Source organism: Populus euphratica, unplaced genomic scaffold (assembly GCF_000495115.2).
Source record: "Populus euphratica unplaced genomic scaffold, PopEup_1.0 scaffold53.1, whole genome shotgun sequence".
Lineage (NCBI taxonomy): Eukaryota > Viridiplantae > Streptophyta > Magnoliopsida > Malpighiales > Salicaceae > Populus > Populus euphratica.
Genome location: NW_011499934.1, coordinates 432,585 through 446,620, shown reverse-complemented (window position 1 = coordinate 446,620; position 14,036 = coordinate 432,585).

Here is a 14,036-nt window from a genome sequence, read left to right as displayed (position 1 = left end):
TTTTTTGTTATATATAGGTGAATTTCTTTATATATACAACTCATACGGCTTCTATGGTGGTTTATGATGTTACTTATGATATTGTGTATGCCCTTTTTATCACCTGGTTCTTATTATGATATTTTGGACTTGATGAGGTTAGGTAGGATAAGCATCTAGAAATTGCAATAAATGAGGATGACATCGTTTTTCATATGCGATAATAATATGATCACGTTACCGATAATACAAGCTCGTCCATAATATAATTTATTATATGTGGTTAAATGATGTCCTTGAATATTTTTATAATTTATATTGTTGATATAATAAATCAATTGAGTTCATTAAATTATGAATTGAGTTACATGTTATGCAATTTATGTTGAATTGGTTACGAATTGTGTCAACTTTGTTGTGAATAGTTATGACTTGTTAAGTTTATTGGATATTCTTGACAAAGAATTAAAAGACCAAAAAATACTACCAGTATAACAATGTTAAGGTCACACGAGTAGTACTTGTGTGTCTCATAAAATTATATTATTTTATAAAATAAGTTTTTAATTATTCTATTTTAAATATATTCTTTAGCCACAATGTTATTTTTGTAAAAAACAAAACTCTCATATTAGTAAGCTTAGGTGGCATTCAATTTTACTATTGATCATGTTAAAATGATTAATTAAAGTGGAACCCATATTTTATATATGTCTTAAATCCATTGAATGTTATCAAGTTTTTATAATTGGTGTCATATTATCCCTCTTCCACTCCAACCCCTAAAATAAATTTTTATTTTAATCATGTAAAACCATACTAAATAATTTTAATTAAAGTAAAAGATAAAAATAAAAAGGACAAAACATCCATTAAAAAGCTCATTCAAAATGCTCTCTTTTAACAAAACATCTCTTTCTAGACTTTAGATTAGAATATAGTTGGCTTTTTTAGGTTAGTGACCATCCTGTATCTATTACTATGCTTTATATATAGATGAGATTCTTTTTTCATTATTTATTTATTTCTTACTATTAGGGCATGATTTGTTTATATTTAATTTATAAATATTATTATCTCTTTGAATGAAAGTTTTATATATTTGAATTTAGGAGACTAGGTCATTTGAATAACAGTTTTGAGATTATATCTTGTTATTTTAAAGGAACTGACTTCCATTGATAATGTTAGAAGCTAAAACCTTTCAATAATGGAGTCTCATAGTGTGGCTCATTCCTTATTTATCTATGATAAAAGATGTTTGATTTGAAGAAAAAAATCAAGTTTTAGAAAACATTGAATTGGAAATTTCAAAAAATTCTTTTAGATGTTTTATTTGTATGCGAGTTTTATATCTTTAGATTTGAGAGATTATGTTTTTTAAATAATAGTTTTCAAATTATATCTTATTATTTTAAAGGGATTGACTTCCATTGACAATGTTAGATACTAAAATCTTTCAGCAATAGAGTCTTGTAGTATGCCTCACTTCTTATTTATTTATGATTGAAAAAGACTTTTTGGGTATTTACTTTGAAAAAAAAAGGTTTTAGAAAATATTGATTTGGAAATTTCAAAGAACTTTTCTAATTCTTTGATTTGTTTATTTTCTAATGTCAAGGCCTGGTCTTTTTATATTTAATATATAAGTATTACTCTATCTTTGGATGAGAGTTTATATTTTTGGATTTGAGAGTCTAGGTCATTTGAATAAAGATTTTGAAATTTAATATTGTTATTTTAAAAGGATTGACATTTATTAAAAATATTAGAAAGCTAAAATCTTTCATCAATAAGGTTTAATAGTGCCATTCATTCCTTATTGATCTATGGTACAAAGAGATTATATTGGATGTTTGATTTTTTTTTTAAAAAAATAATATTTTAGAAAACACCAGGTTAAAAAATTTAAAGAACTCTATTATTATTCCATAAAAGGACCAAATGTTGGTTGGGAAATAATAATTTATCAAATATATAAAATTTTTTGTTAGATTATTGTCTTATAATAGATATTAAGAAAGTGCTTTGTTTTATATCAATTTGATACTAAAAGAATTACTATCTTTTAAAAAAATTTATTCAAAGCATTATATTCACTAATAGCATAATACTTTTTTTCAAAACTTCTATAATTATAATTTCAACATTATTCTAGATGAAACAAATTCATAATTATATATAAAATCAGGAACTATATCTTGAAACATTTGATTAAGAGGATTTTATTTGTAAATAACAAATATATTGTCTTACCTTAAGAAAATATAACATTTCAAAATTAAAATACTTCTACTCTATATAAAATGATATTTTTTTTTTACTTCACAGATACTAGATATACATAAATTCAATAATTTTATCTCTAATTAAAAAAGAGACTAAACCATTAACATAATTCCTAAAAAAAATAGATTAATCATGTTTTTCTATTATATTCCAATTTATACATTAAAAAAATATAAAATAAAATTCTGAAACCACCCTTTACTTATATAGTATATTAATAATATTTTATTTTGACTATTAAAACTCTAAAAATATTTAAAAATAGGTCAATAAAACATAATAATTAAAACTAAAAAATAATAAAAATCAATCAAATTATTAAATTAGATCATTAATTACAACCTCGGTCTAAACGACTACACACTTACACTTGATTAATGGCTATTTCTAGCCAACGAGTTACTAAAATTCACGAACCTCTCTACCAATAATAATGCAAGGCACTACAATGAATGATGAGCACCAATATTTCTATCAATAACTGTTGTGAAATTTTTCACATCCTGAGATGAGTTGATGTGACCCAGATATATGAATATCTAGGTTACTAGGTAAATGGGTGTTCTTAAATTAAACATTTCAAATTTTGTATATATATATTTTTAATTTTCTTGCACATAATTCCTCTTATACATTTACTTATTTAAGTATTAGAGAGTTTCTTATTCTACAAGGGACTCATTTTTTAAAGAATAATTAATCTTAGACACAAAGCCTAGTTCAAGCCCACACATCTTGAGTTAGGATCACAGCTCATCAAAAGCCTAATTCTATTTTAATAACTTCATCAATGGTGTTATTTATGCAAGAATAAATAAAAAGCTAGTTATTTTTTGTTCACACCCTTAACCTTGCGCCAAAAACTTATTTCCATGGATGACAAAACTCTAAGACAAGGGAAAGTAACTAAATCTCCCTAGCACGGGGATTCTAACTCCCTCAGATCTCCAATAACTCTCCTATTAGTGTTAGATGCTCAATGATGATGTCATAACTATGCAATTAGATTTTCATACCCTTCCTCCTACACAACAACAAGCTCTTATACATGCACCATTAAGTGCATAAAAAAAACTCTAGTTTTCTGAATAGATGGGGTATAATTACATACAAGAAAATAATGCTCGCATTCTTGCACTAAAAAGAAGTTGCACCCGTTGTTTTTATAAGAGACACTCTAAAGAAGAATCTAGTAGCCATCAATCTTCATCTGAGTTTCACTCACGATCCCCAAAGACATTTAGGTGTGAGATGAGATCTATGAATCAGCAAGCTTTTGAATACAAGCTCCACTAAGAGTGAGAATATCTATTTTATTATAGAATATTACACACTCAACTCTCTAGAGATTATTTCTTTATAAAGGTCAACTTAAAAAATTATGAAAGTCTTATGAACCCTTGAGAGCATATATAAAACATGGAAAGCACCATAGAGCATGTCACATAAAATAATGATGTAATGTGTAAAGCCTAAAGTTTAGCTTTAGCTTTCACTTTTCTTGATCTTAGCTCAAAACTCATCTCTTACTTTAATACAAGCATTTTAACTAAAAAGAGTATCACTAAGTTTTTTGTCATCATAGGTCAATATGATGAGATCACCAGGGTGTAAACCCTAGCTAGTGTTTTTTCGGTTTAGTAAAATATAAGAAATTTAACCTGATTATAAAATAGGTTCAATTAAATTAAAGAAACTTAATCAAGATAAAAATAAAAATAAAATTAATGATATGAAGAGTGAACATAACAATTCATTGTTAGAAATGAAAACTTTATAGGAACAAAATATAATAGTTTAGGCCAAGAAGGGTCAAGTATAAATACAAAATAGAGATTTTCCCATTCTTTCTCATGCTATGGTCTTATTAGAAAAAAGAGGGGTTAGGGTTCTTTGATTTCTTCCTCTTTCTTGATGAGATCCTCGATAAAAGGCTAGTTTGAGGTGATTAAGTGATCAAAATGAGATATTTGAGTGGTTTAAGGAGTTCCAAGAACTTAAGAGTCGAAACAAAGGTTGGTGAGAAAAGGAAAAACATGACTTTTTTTATGTTTGATTTGGGTAATTACATAAATGAGAGTTTGAATGATATTATGTATAATTATAGAATTTGAATTTAAGAAATTTTTTGATTTAATTTGGGATGTTATATTAAATCTTATTTATAAACGTGGATAAAGATTGGTTAAATATAAGATTATTTCCATGATGATGTACTAAGCTAGAGAGAGACATAAGAGAGAAATTTTTCAAAACCAGAAACAATCAAAATAGCAAGATTGATTTGAGAAATGATCAGATCATTAACAATTAGATCGTTTTGGCTAATGTCCAGTTTTTGTCTGATTTTGTGTTTTAATCTTTTCTTAGTTTCTTTGGTTATTTTAGTTTTATTTAAGGGAGATATAAGTTGTTTGATGTAATTTAGATAGTATTTATGTTTAATAATGATGACTTCAACATTTAATATGAGGTTGAGGATCATATTACAAAAAAAATAAAATAAACATATATCCATGGTGAGAATTTAGAGTTTTCAGTTCAATTAAATTGAGAATTTAAAATCCATATGGAGAATAAAATTGACTTTTACGGTGATCAATGGCAAATGACATTAATTTTGCTACTATATGAGAGACTATAGGACTTACTCAGCAACAAAGGACCATTACATACGTTAAAAAATCATATTGGTGCTCGACACCTTACAACTATAATATTAGTTGAATTATAATTGCAATTTTCTTTAATTGTATCTTCATTTTTATTTGAAAAAATTAATTCCTTAGTTAATAGGATTATTGCCATGTATAATAGGCGATTAGAGAAACTAATTTTCTGATTAATAGAATTAGTGCCCTAGTTAATGGGCAATTGAAGAGACTTATTTCCTAGTTAATGGGAATAATACCCTGATTAATATGAAATGGAAGAAAATTAATTCTCTAGTTAATGGTATTAGTGCTCTAGATAAAAGGTGATAAGAGAAACTAATTTTCTTGGTTAATGAGATTAATATCTAGTTAATAGGTAATTACAAAGAGCGATAACAGAAACTAATTTTCTTGGTTAATGAGATTAGTATCTGGTTAATAGGTAATTGAAGAGACTCAATCATTCTTAATGGGATTAGGGTTCTTATTAATGGGTAATTAGAGGAACTAGTTGATTTAGTAATAGAACAAATACCTGGTTTAGGTTAGAAATAACATTGGTATATCCTCAAAATTGTGCTAATGACATTGATTTGCAAAGATAAAGATATATTAAGAGACTAATTGTTTGATAAATGATGTTGTGAATATATATGTAAGAGGTATATGAAATTATCATTGATTATAAACTTATTGTATTCGATATAAAATAAATTTTTAGGTAATTGGGAGATGAAATATTTTGTTTTGCAATATTTTGTATCCAAAAATATATTTACATATCTAAATTAATTATGGATGATGTATCTAAAGTAATTAATTAATTATGGATGATATATCTAAAGTAATTGATGTTAAAGCATGTCTATGATTTTGTTACACTCTTTTAACGTACCTTTATGTTTTAAAAAATGAATATATACATCATGACTTATGTTGTAACTAATTTACTTGTCATATTATTCATAATATTTATGAAATAATATAATACTTGTTTTATTTTAGTGAATAATGAAGAAAATAGAAAGTTATTATGGTTAGGATAAGGAAGTCCCGAATGGTAGGACAAACGTTAGAATTACTATGTAGAGGTTGTGAAAATTTCAGAGTTGATAACTTGGTATTGAAAATATAGAGAAAACTCTGTTAGATTTTTAGTTGAATACAACAAAAAAAAGTATTGTACTTTCAATAATAATAAAAAAGGTATACATTGAATGTTATGTAAATAAGATTAAGGTAGTTACAACTTTCTTATAAGAAAGACGACTTAATCTCATCTCAATAAAAGCCTTGATTAATGAATCTACAACTTACTTATAGGAAAAACTATTCACCCTGGTAAAAATCTTTTAAACGTTAAACATTCAATGAAAAATTATACAAGGATGGAAGAAGCCAACATGACCAGACAAGGTTACCCTCGTTTCCACCCATAAACAAAGTTTCCTCAACATCATCAGTTTCCTACAAAAGCATATGAAAGAACCACCAAAAAGCAAATTCTTGATCGTTGACATTCCCCGAACACTTAACCACACCACTAACCACCATACATGCTGAGGTCCTAGCTTTTATCAGAGAGAAAATATTTATATAATATCCTATTTCTATGAAAAATAGTGTGAACACGAGAAACTTTAACAATTTTTTTTTTCATTGCGTGAACATGAGGAATGTCATCTCTTAAAAATGAGATAGGAATATTGATCGAAAGATTGATCGCTAGATGTTATCTTCATTAATTTATTAAAAAAAGATCTTGAAAGGAAATAAGTTTGCATACTTAATGTGCTACCTATGACTAGATAATATTTGGATTATCTCTATGAATTATATCTCTATTTTTTAAACTTTTCAATACAAGTAATAATTTTTCTTCATATATCTAATGTCTATAACAACATTCTCCAAAATATATCTCTATTTAAGGTTTTCATGTCTCCAAACATGTCTCCATGAAGTGATATCCATGTCTTCATATATATCTTCATTAATCTCCTTACACATCTTCAATATCTCTCCATTAATCTCTATACAAGTCTTCAATATCTCGAAAAAGATTAAGGATCATTCTTTAGGTCACTGCAATCTCTTATCTCTAAAAGAATTAATAATCTTTTTCCTATACTTTATGACCAATATAAACCAAGTTGTGATAAGAAACCCTAATATAGAGGTAACATTTTCATGCATGCGTAGCCACTATAAGTAACATTTATATTATAAGTATTTTCTTCCCCATCTTATGCTAGTTAAGTCTTTCAAATCCATTTATATAAAAGACTTAGGGAAAATGATGTTGTAAGTTTTATCAGAAAAAAAAAAATACCAACATCATTTGATCCTGGCTTAAACAACTAACTTCTATTATGTTCGAGCTTTCATCCAAATTGTTACATATTTACCTTTGCGGTGGGCTATCCAATACACACTGCCCACGCACACAAATTTTTATACTTTGCGGTGGGCTATCCAATACACACTGCCCATGCACACAAATTTTTATACTTTACTATACTAACAAGTTCTTTACAAGTGTAAATTTTTATGTAAAGTGGACACCAAATTCATAGTTAGTGGTCGGATTGTAACATACACTACTTTCTATACAAATCAAGTATTTTTTTTTTAACTAATAGCTATTTTGATTTAATAAGTCTCTAACATTTATTGATCTTTCCACTAATAACACTGCAAAGCATTGAAATTCATAATAACCACTAATCTAATATGCAATTATCCACTTCCCAAGACAAAACTAACATGAGTTAGGCTATAAATATTTTAGATTATCGGGCTCTAGTATTGAACATGTCAGATTCTATACATGTTCTTTCTCAATTTGCTTACACATTATTCATATTGTATATTTATTGACTTAAATATCAAAAAATCTTTCATTCCATGAAAAACTTGTTTTTTCAATAATAATCAAAGCCATTCAAGCCCTCATGTCTTTCTGTGCAAAGTTTTTTAATTACTTCTTCACTAAGCGAGTTCAAAGTCCAGGAGGAACCCAGGCAAGACCACACTCGTTTTCCGTCACTCCAATCATTAAAATTAGTTCGAATTTATAACTTCTCAATTCAAGAAGTTCAAAAACCATGTCGCCATGGGATAATTTGGCAATCATGATTTTGACTTTTACTTGTTTTTTTTTCTCATCACAAAGAAAGTGAATGAGATATATGACATGTGAGGGTTTTGTGCAGAGTAAAAGACGAATAAATTTTACACTGATATATTAAGAGGTTTTCTTCTTTCTTTCTTTCTTTTTTCTTTTTATGGCTATTAAATTGTTTTTAATTAATATCTAATCTCAAATACAATTGTATTAACATCTTTAAATTTCATTTAATTACTATAATTTTGAGAATCCATACATTCATTTAAAAAAATTATAAAAATTCTCAAAGTACACAGATTTATTTTCTCTTGTTTAGCACCTTTAATTAAAATAGAGTGTTTTTTTTTAAATAGATATTTTCTTTCATTGATAAATAAATAATATTATTAAGGGTAGGCGGGTTCTGACTGTGTCACTAGACTTGATGTGTATAAATTACAATTATTCCACACCCAAAAATGTTATTAAAAGAATATTTTGGTAAATCCAATATTGGATAAATAATACACGATGGAAGAGCAATGCCTTAGCACAATATTTAATATTTGTTTGTCAACTGACATGAAAAATTAAATAATACATACAGTATGTATACATTAAAATGGTGAAGTGCTAGGCATTAAACTCCTATTAATGTTAATTAAAAAAAAAGGTCCTCCAATTACAATTATAAGCTTTTATATAGGTCCTGTTATTGATTGCTCACGGGCATTGGTTAAAGAATATTTAATGAGGTAGTATTCTTCTTCTTTTTACTTTTCCTTTTTTTTTTAGATTTCTTGGAATTAAATTTAAGGCTTCTTAGATATAGATATAAATATAATTAAAATACAAAAAAGTTTCCACTTGTCAGTAAAAGATCTAAGCGGCAAGTGTGTTCATAAATAAGTGAATTATCCGTTTATTTTTCAACAATAAATATTATCTATTTCAGTTATTATTTATAATTTTTATTAATATTTTTAGATTTATCTTGATAAAAATTTTATAATAATGTTTGTGGTGTTGTAAACAAAGTTTTGGTGTGCTTTTCTCGTATTTTTTCTTTTTTTTTGTTTAATTTTTTTTCTTATTGTAATTCATGTAACTTATTTCTTAATTTCTTTAAAATATTATGTTTCTCAGTAATGACATAGCTATGTTATTTTATTTAATATTTTTAGATTTATCTTGATAAAAAATTTATAATAATGTTTATGGTGTTGTAAACAAAGTTTTGATAGCTATGTTATTTTATTTTTTTTAATTAAAACAATCACACCAATAAAAAAAATACCCAACAAGCTAAAAAAAATAAAAAGTTAACTTGTGCTTATGCCTGGTCAGGACCTTAAAGTTCAGAGACACGACTTTATGGCGAAAATAGTGTATTATGGTTGGGTGTCTTAATTTTTCGGGGCGCCAGACCTTACACATGATTTGATTGGAATGGGCTTATAGTCAAAGCTACAAAATAAATCTAGATATCGTATCTTATAGAAAAATAAAAACGCTATATTTACATATCCCACCAACATATACAATTTTAAATCAATTTTTTTTTGTTTTTTTTTGCATCAGCTAGGACATAAAATTCATGGGGTCCACCACTCAAACTTTTTCATAAGGTGAGCTCTTGATGGACAAACTTTCTATATTCTATGTGTATGAAGTCATAACTCATAGTTTATATTATGTATAATGTAAAACAAATTGAGGGAAGAATGAATTTAACTCGTATTAAATAGTATAATTGCATGCATACACGTATATAATATCTTGAAAATTTATAAACTCACATAAATTGAGGGAAGAATGAATTTAACTCGTATTGATAGTATATTAAAAAATAAATAGTTTCATTATACTTTTTTTTCTCATATAAACAATCTCATTATATATTAAATGAAAATTTAATAAATTCATATGTTAGATCACTTGAGGGACCACTTATTATTGATAAAAAAAAAAACCTTTTATTACCTAAATAATTAAGATTGGCTAATTTAAAATTCCTAAAGGGTATAATTGAATAATTTATAGAAATATAAGAATCAAAATAAACTTTCAGAAGCTAGTCCCCCTTCGACCGTTGTGTAACTCTTGCCCTTAATGTTATCTACAATTGAACTAGCATGTTCATTAAAAATTGAAAAAAGGATTGTAAACAAGCTGAAATAAAATTACATTTTTGCCCTCCTGAAAAAAAATTCTAATGGCCTTGCACTAAAGATTATTATTGTCTTTTTACATGTTCTATAAAATTGATTGAGAGCAGCTATGTTTTTTTTTTATTATTATTATTATTATCATAAGACAAGAGCAATTTTTTATTTTAATAAATATAAAACAAACAAAAAATTAAAAAAAATTGTTGGTACTTGTGTTAAACATATTCTTCTCGCCTCATCATGCTAATGCGGGGGCTTACTACGGCAAAAATCAATAAGAGATATAAAAATGTAAAACTTGATTTTTTTAAGACAATTTTAAATAAAATAATAATAAAAAATCTGACTCAAAATTAATTTTGATGGCGTTTTTTAAACCGATAAAGACTAGTAAATTTGGATTGGAGAGAGTATTAGATTGTTGAAAAATAAGTGAGGTTAGAAACAATTTAACTTGTGGACTTGCAATAATATTTTTTTAAGCTTCAGCTGGATGATTCTCGTTCTTAGCTTGTGATCTTACTTTGTTGTTTGGGTAAAACAACATGAATAAAGGAGTGGAGGCAAAAGGGGTTTTGATTCGTCTTATTTAAAAAGAAAGTTGTATATAAATTATTGGAGACATGACATAATTGCATAAAAATAATTACGATATTTAATATAAAAAAAAATAAGTGTACGGATCCATTCTCGTCTAAATCTAACTGTCCAACAAACGTGTGGGCAAATGTAAAAAGATAAATAAAAGAGGAAATTATATGCTACTTAAATTTTAACTATTGATAATTATAATACAGAAAATAAATAAACATAAAAGAAAGAAAAACCTTGAGGAGAAATTATATATATATATATATATATATAAACACCAATTAAAATTATGTTATCAACATAAATTAAAAAATAAATAAAATAAAGTCACAATGATAAACATATAATAAATAATTTAACTGACTTCTTCTAAATTTAACAGCTTACAACTTATTCTTTAAACAAGAAAACCATATTCATGTTCATGGTGCTTAATAAATAATATATTTTTTTTTTTATAGATTACAAGCATGTTATAGAAATTAAGGTTAAAGCAATCCAAAAGTTGTGTCATATATATATATATCTTCACGTAAGAGATTATGCTTAAGGTTAAAGCAATCCAAAAGTTGTGTCATATATATATATATCTTCACGTAAGAGATTATGCAAGAAAGTATTGGAACATCAATTTGCCTTATACACTAACCAAGATAAATTGTGATGATAAAACTAACATTACTATGGTAGGTTTCATCATAGGAATAGATATCTTACTAAGATCAATACTTTTTTATTTATGAAATCCTTTAGTGACTAATTATATTTTGACCTATCAATACTTTTTTATTGAAATGCATCTGACGGATAAAATGGTCGATTAATTCCTGTAAAATTATTAAGTGTTCATCGTAAATAAACAATGGTTAATCAATTCAACTTAAATATTAGTTTTGACAGTTTCAGACCTGGTGAAACTTGAATGAATTAAAAGTATATCAATCTTATTTATGCATATAATATGAAGTGTGTGAGTTTATTTTAATTTGCAATTAAGTAAAATATAAATATTAATAATACACATTAAAATGGTTTCTTATAAACTAAGTCTTCACTTGCTTTGCATCTTGGACATGATGAATTTCTTCATTCAATTCCTTATGCTTGCTAATGTGATTTTTATATAGACCTATTTAAACTTAATTTCATCTAAGTATATCATTAGTTCATTTTCATTTATTTATTATCATCAAAATATATAAAATATTAACATGTGACCTAAAGGCCAACAATATCTTTCTTTTTTATGATGGCAACTAATATATACTTATAGATATAAAAATATTTATCTCCCTTTATATTTTGCAATATAGTCTCTTGGAAACATAAACAATAATAGGTAATCTATAAATATAAGTTTCTCTCCCCCTTAACCAGGTAACTATGTTTTATATCTATTCTCCAATTCTTTTTCCAAAATATATATTCCAATTTTCTCCCTCTTGGTTATCAATAAAAAGTAAAGAAAGAAAGTATAAAAAACATAAAAAAAAAGACATAAAAGTATTATATAATGTTCAAAAGATAATATTCATTATAATAAGAGTAAGAAAGTTTAAAGACAAAACAAATATAATACAGGAAAACATGAGATGTTAATGGTACAATTATTTAAGATGGTGGATATTGAAAGAGTAGATTAACCATCATCTTTTTGATATCACGCACATCCTCTCAAATATAATGCACCTCACCTTTAATATGCTTCAATCCGCTTTCCATTCTTGATCGCCAAGAGCTTGTATTGAAGAGAAAGTTGTGGGTGGTGTTGCAAACACATTAACAAACTTATCATTACTACCAGTAGGTTGTTCATGTTTCTTTTTATGTTCTTCCTCAACATGAACTCCTATTTGTTCTCTTGCAATCCAAGCACCATCCTCATTTAATACAAATTTCATCTTGGTGAGAGTTTTGTGATCTATCTCTAAATGTTTGGAATATGGTGTTCTATTCATATTCATTAACTCAATATCGAAATATTCACATATAGTTAATAAACATTAATCATTTATGAAAAAAACTTTTGTTTTTGATCATTTTTCATTATAAAATTCTTCATTGTTATGTATAGAAAATTAATTGGTCCTCTTTTAATCATACAATCAGTAAGACATAAGTCCATAAAAACCACTTTATCAAAGTGCTTTTTTTTTTTTGCATAATATTATGTCTTATGACTCTATGTAACAACCTAGATTATAAGAACAAATCTTGACTTTTATTTTTTACACCTAATGCAAAATCAAGTCTCTCAATATGTGTAATCACCGCCTCTTCATATACAAATCCCTCAATGGTTAGGATAATCTTCATTTCAAACACATGAGGAATAATTTTGTCCAAAACATAAAGAAATAAGGGGTCAAAAATTTAAAATTTAGATAGTTGTAAAGGTTTTTGTCATTTGTTTCTATTGGTCGGTTGATTATCCCAAATATATGAACTAGTCGACCAGTTCATACGATAATCATATATTTCAAATTTTGATTAAAATAGATATTTTATGAGATAAAAAGAAGCTTTTTATCCATCTTGTAGTCTCAAAAACTAAACCTAACTAAAACCTCAAAAAGCTCTATTTCTTTATCTCAATCGATTGACCAATTGAGATTCTATGATGAACTGTCGATTTATTCTAAATTACACTCGGTAAGAAATTTTAAGCTGAACATATTTTTTTATGCTAAAAAACATGCATTTTATCACTTAAGCATGTCCAACTTATATACAATGATATATACACACAAACATAAAACCTTGAATATCATTAGCATGTATAAAGCCTAGATTCCTTTATATTTTGAAAAAGTGATCCTTACCTAATGGCTATGTAATGATATTTGAAAGTTGATGTTATGTGCTGACAAACTCAAGTATAATGTCAAACTCAAGTACAATGTCAACTTTTAACATATGATCTCTAAGAAAGTGATGTCTCACTTCAATATGCTTTGTACATAAGTGTTATATAGAGTTTTTAGATAGATTTATAATACTTATGTTATCACACATAATAGGAATATGATTAAAATTAAGTCTAAAGTCTTTTATGGTTTGTTTCATCCATAAAATTTGAGTAAAACAATTACTTACCGTAATATATTTCACTTCAATTATTAATAGGGCTACTGAATTTTATTTCTTGCTAAACCAAGTTACTAGTGATGATCCTAGAAAGTAATATGTTCTACTAGTACATTTTCTATTAACTTTATATCTCGTAAAATCCACATCCCAATA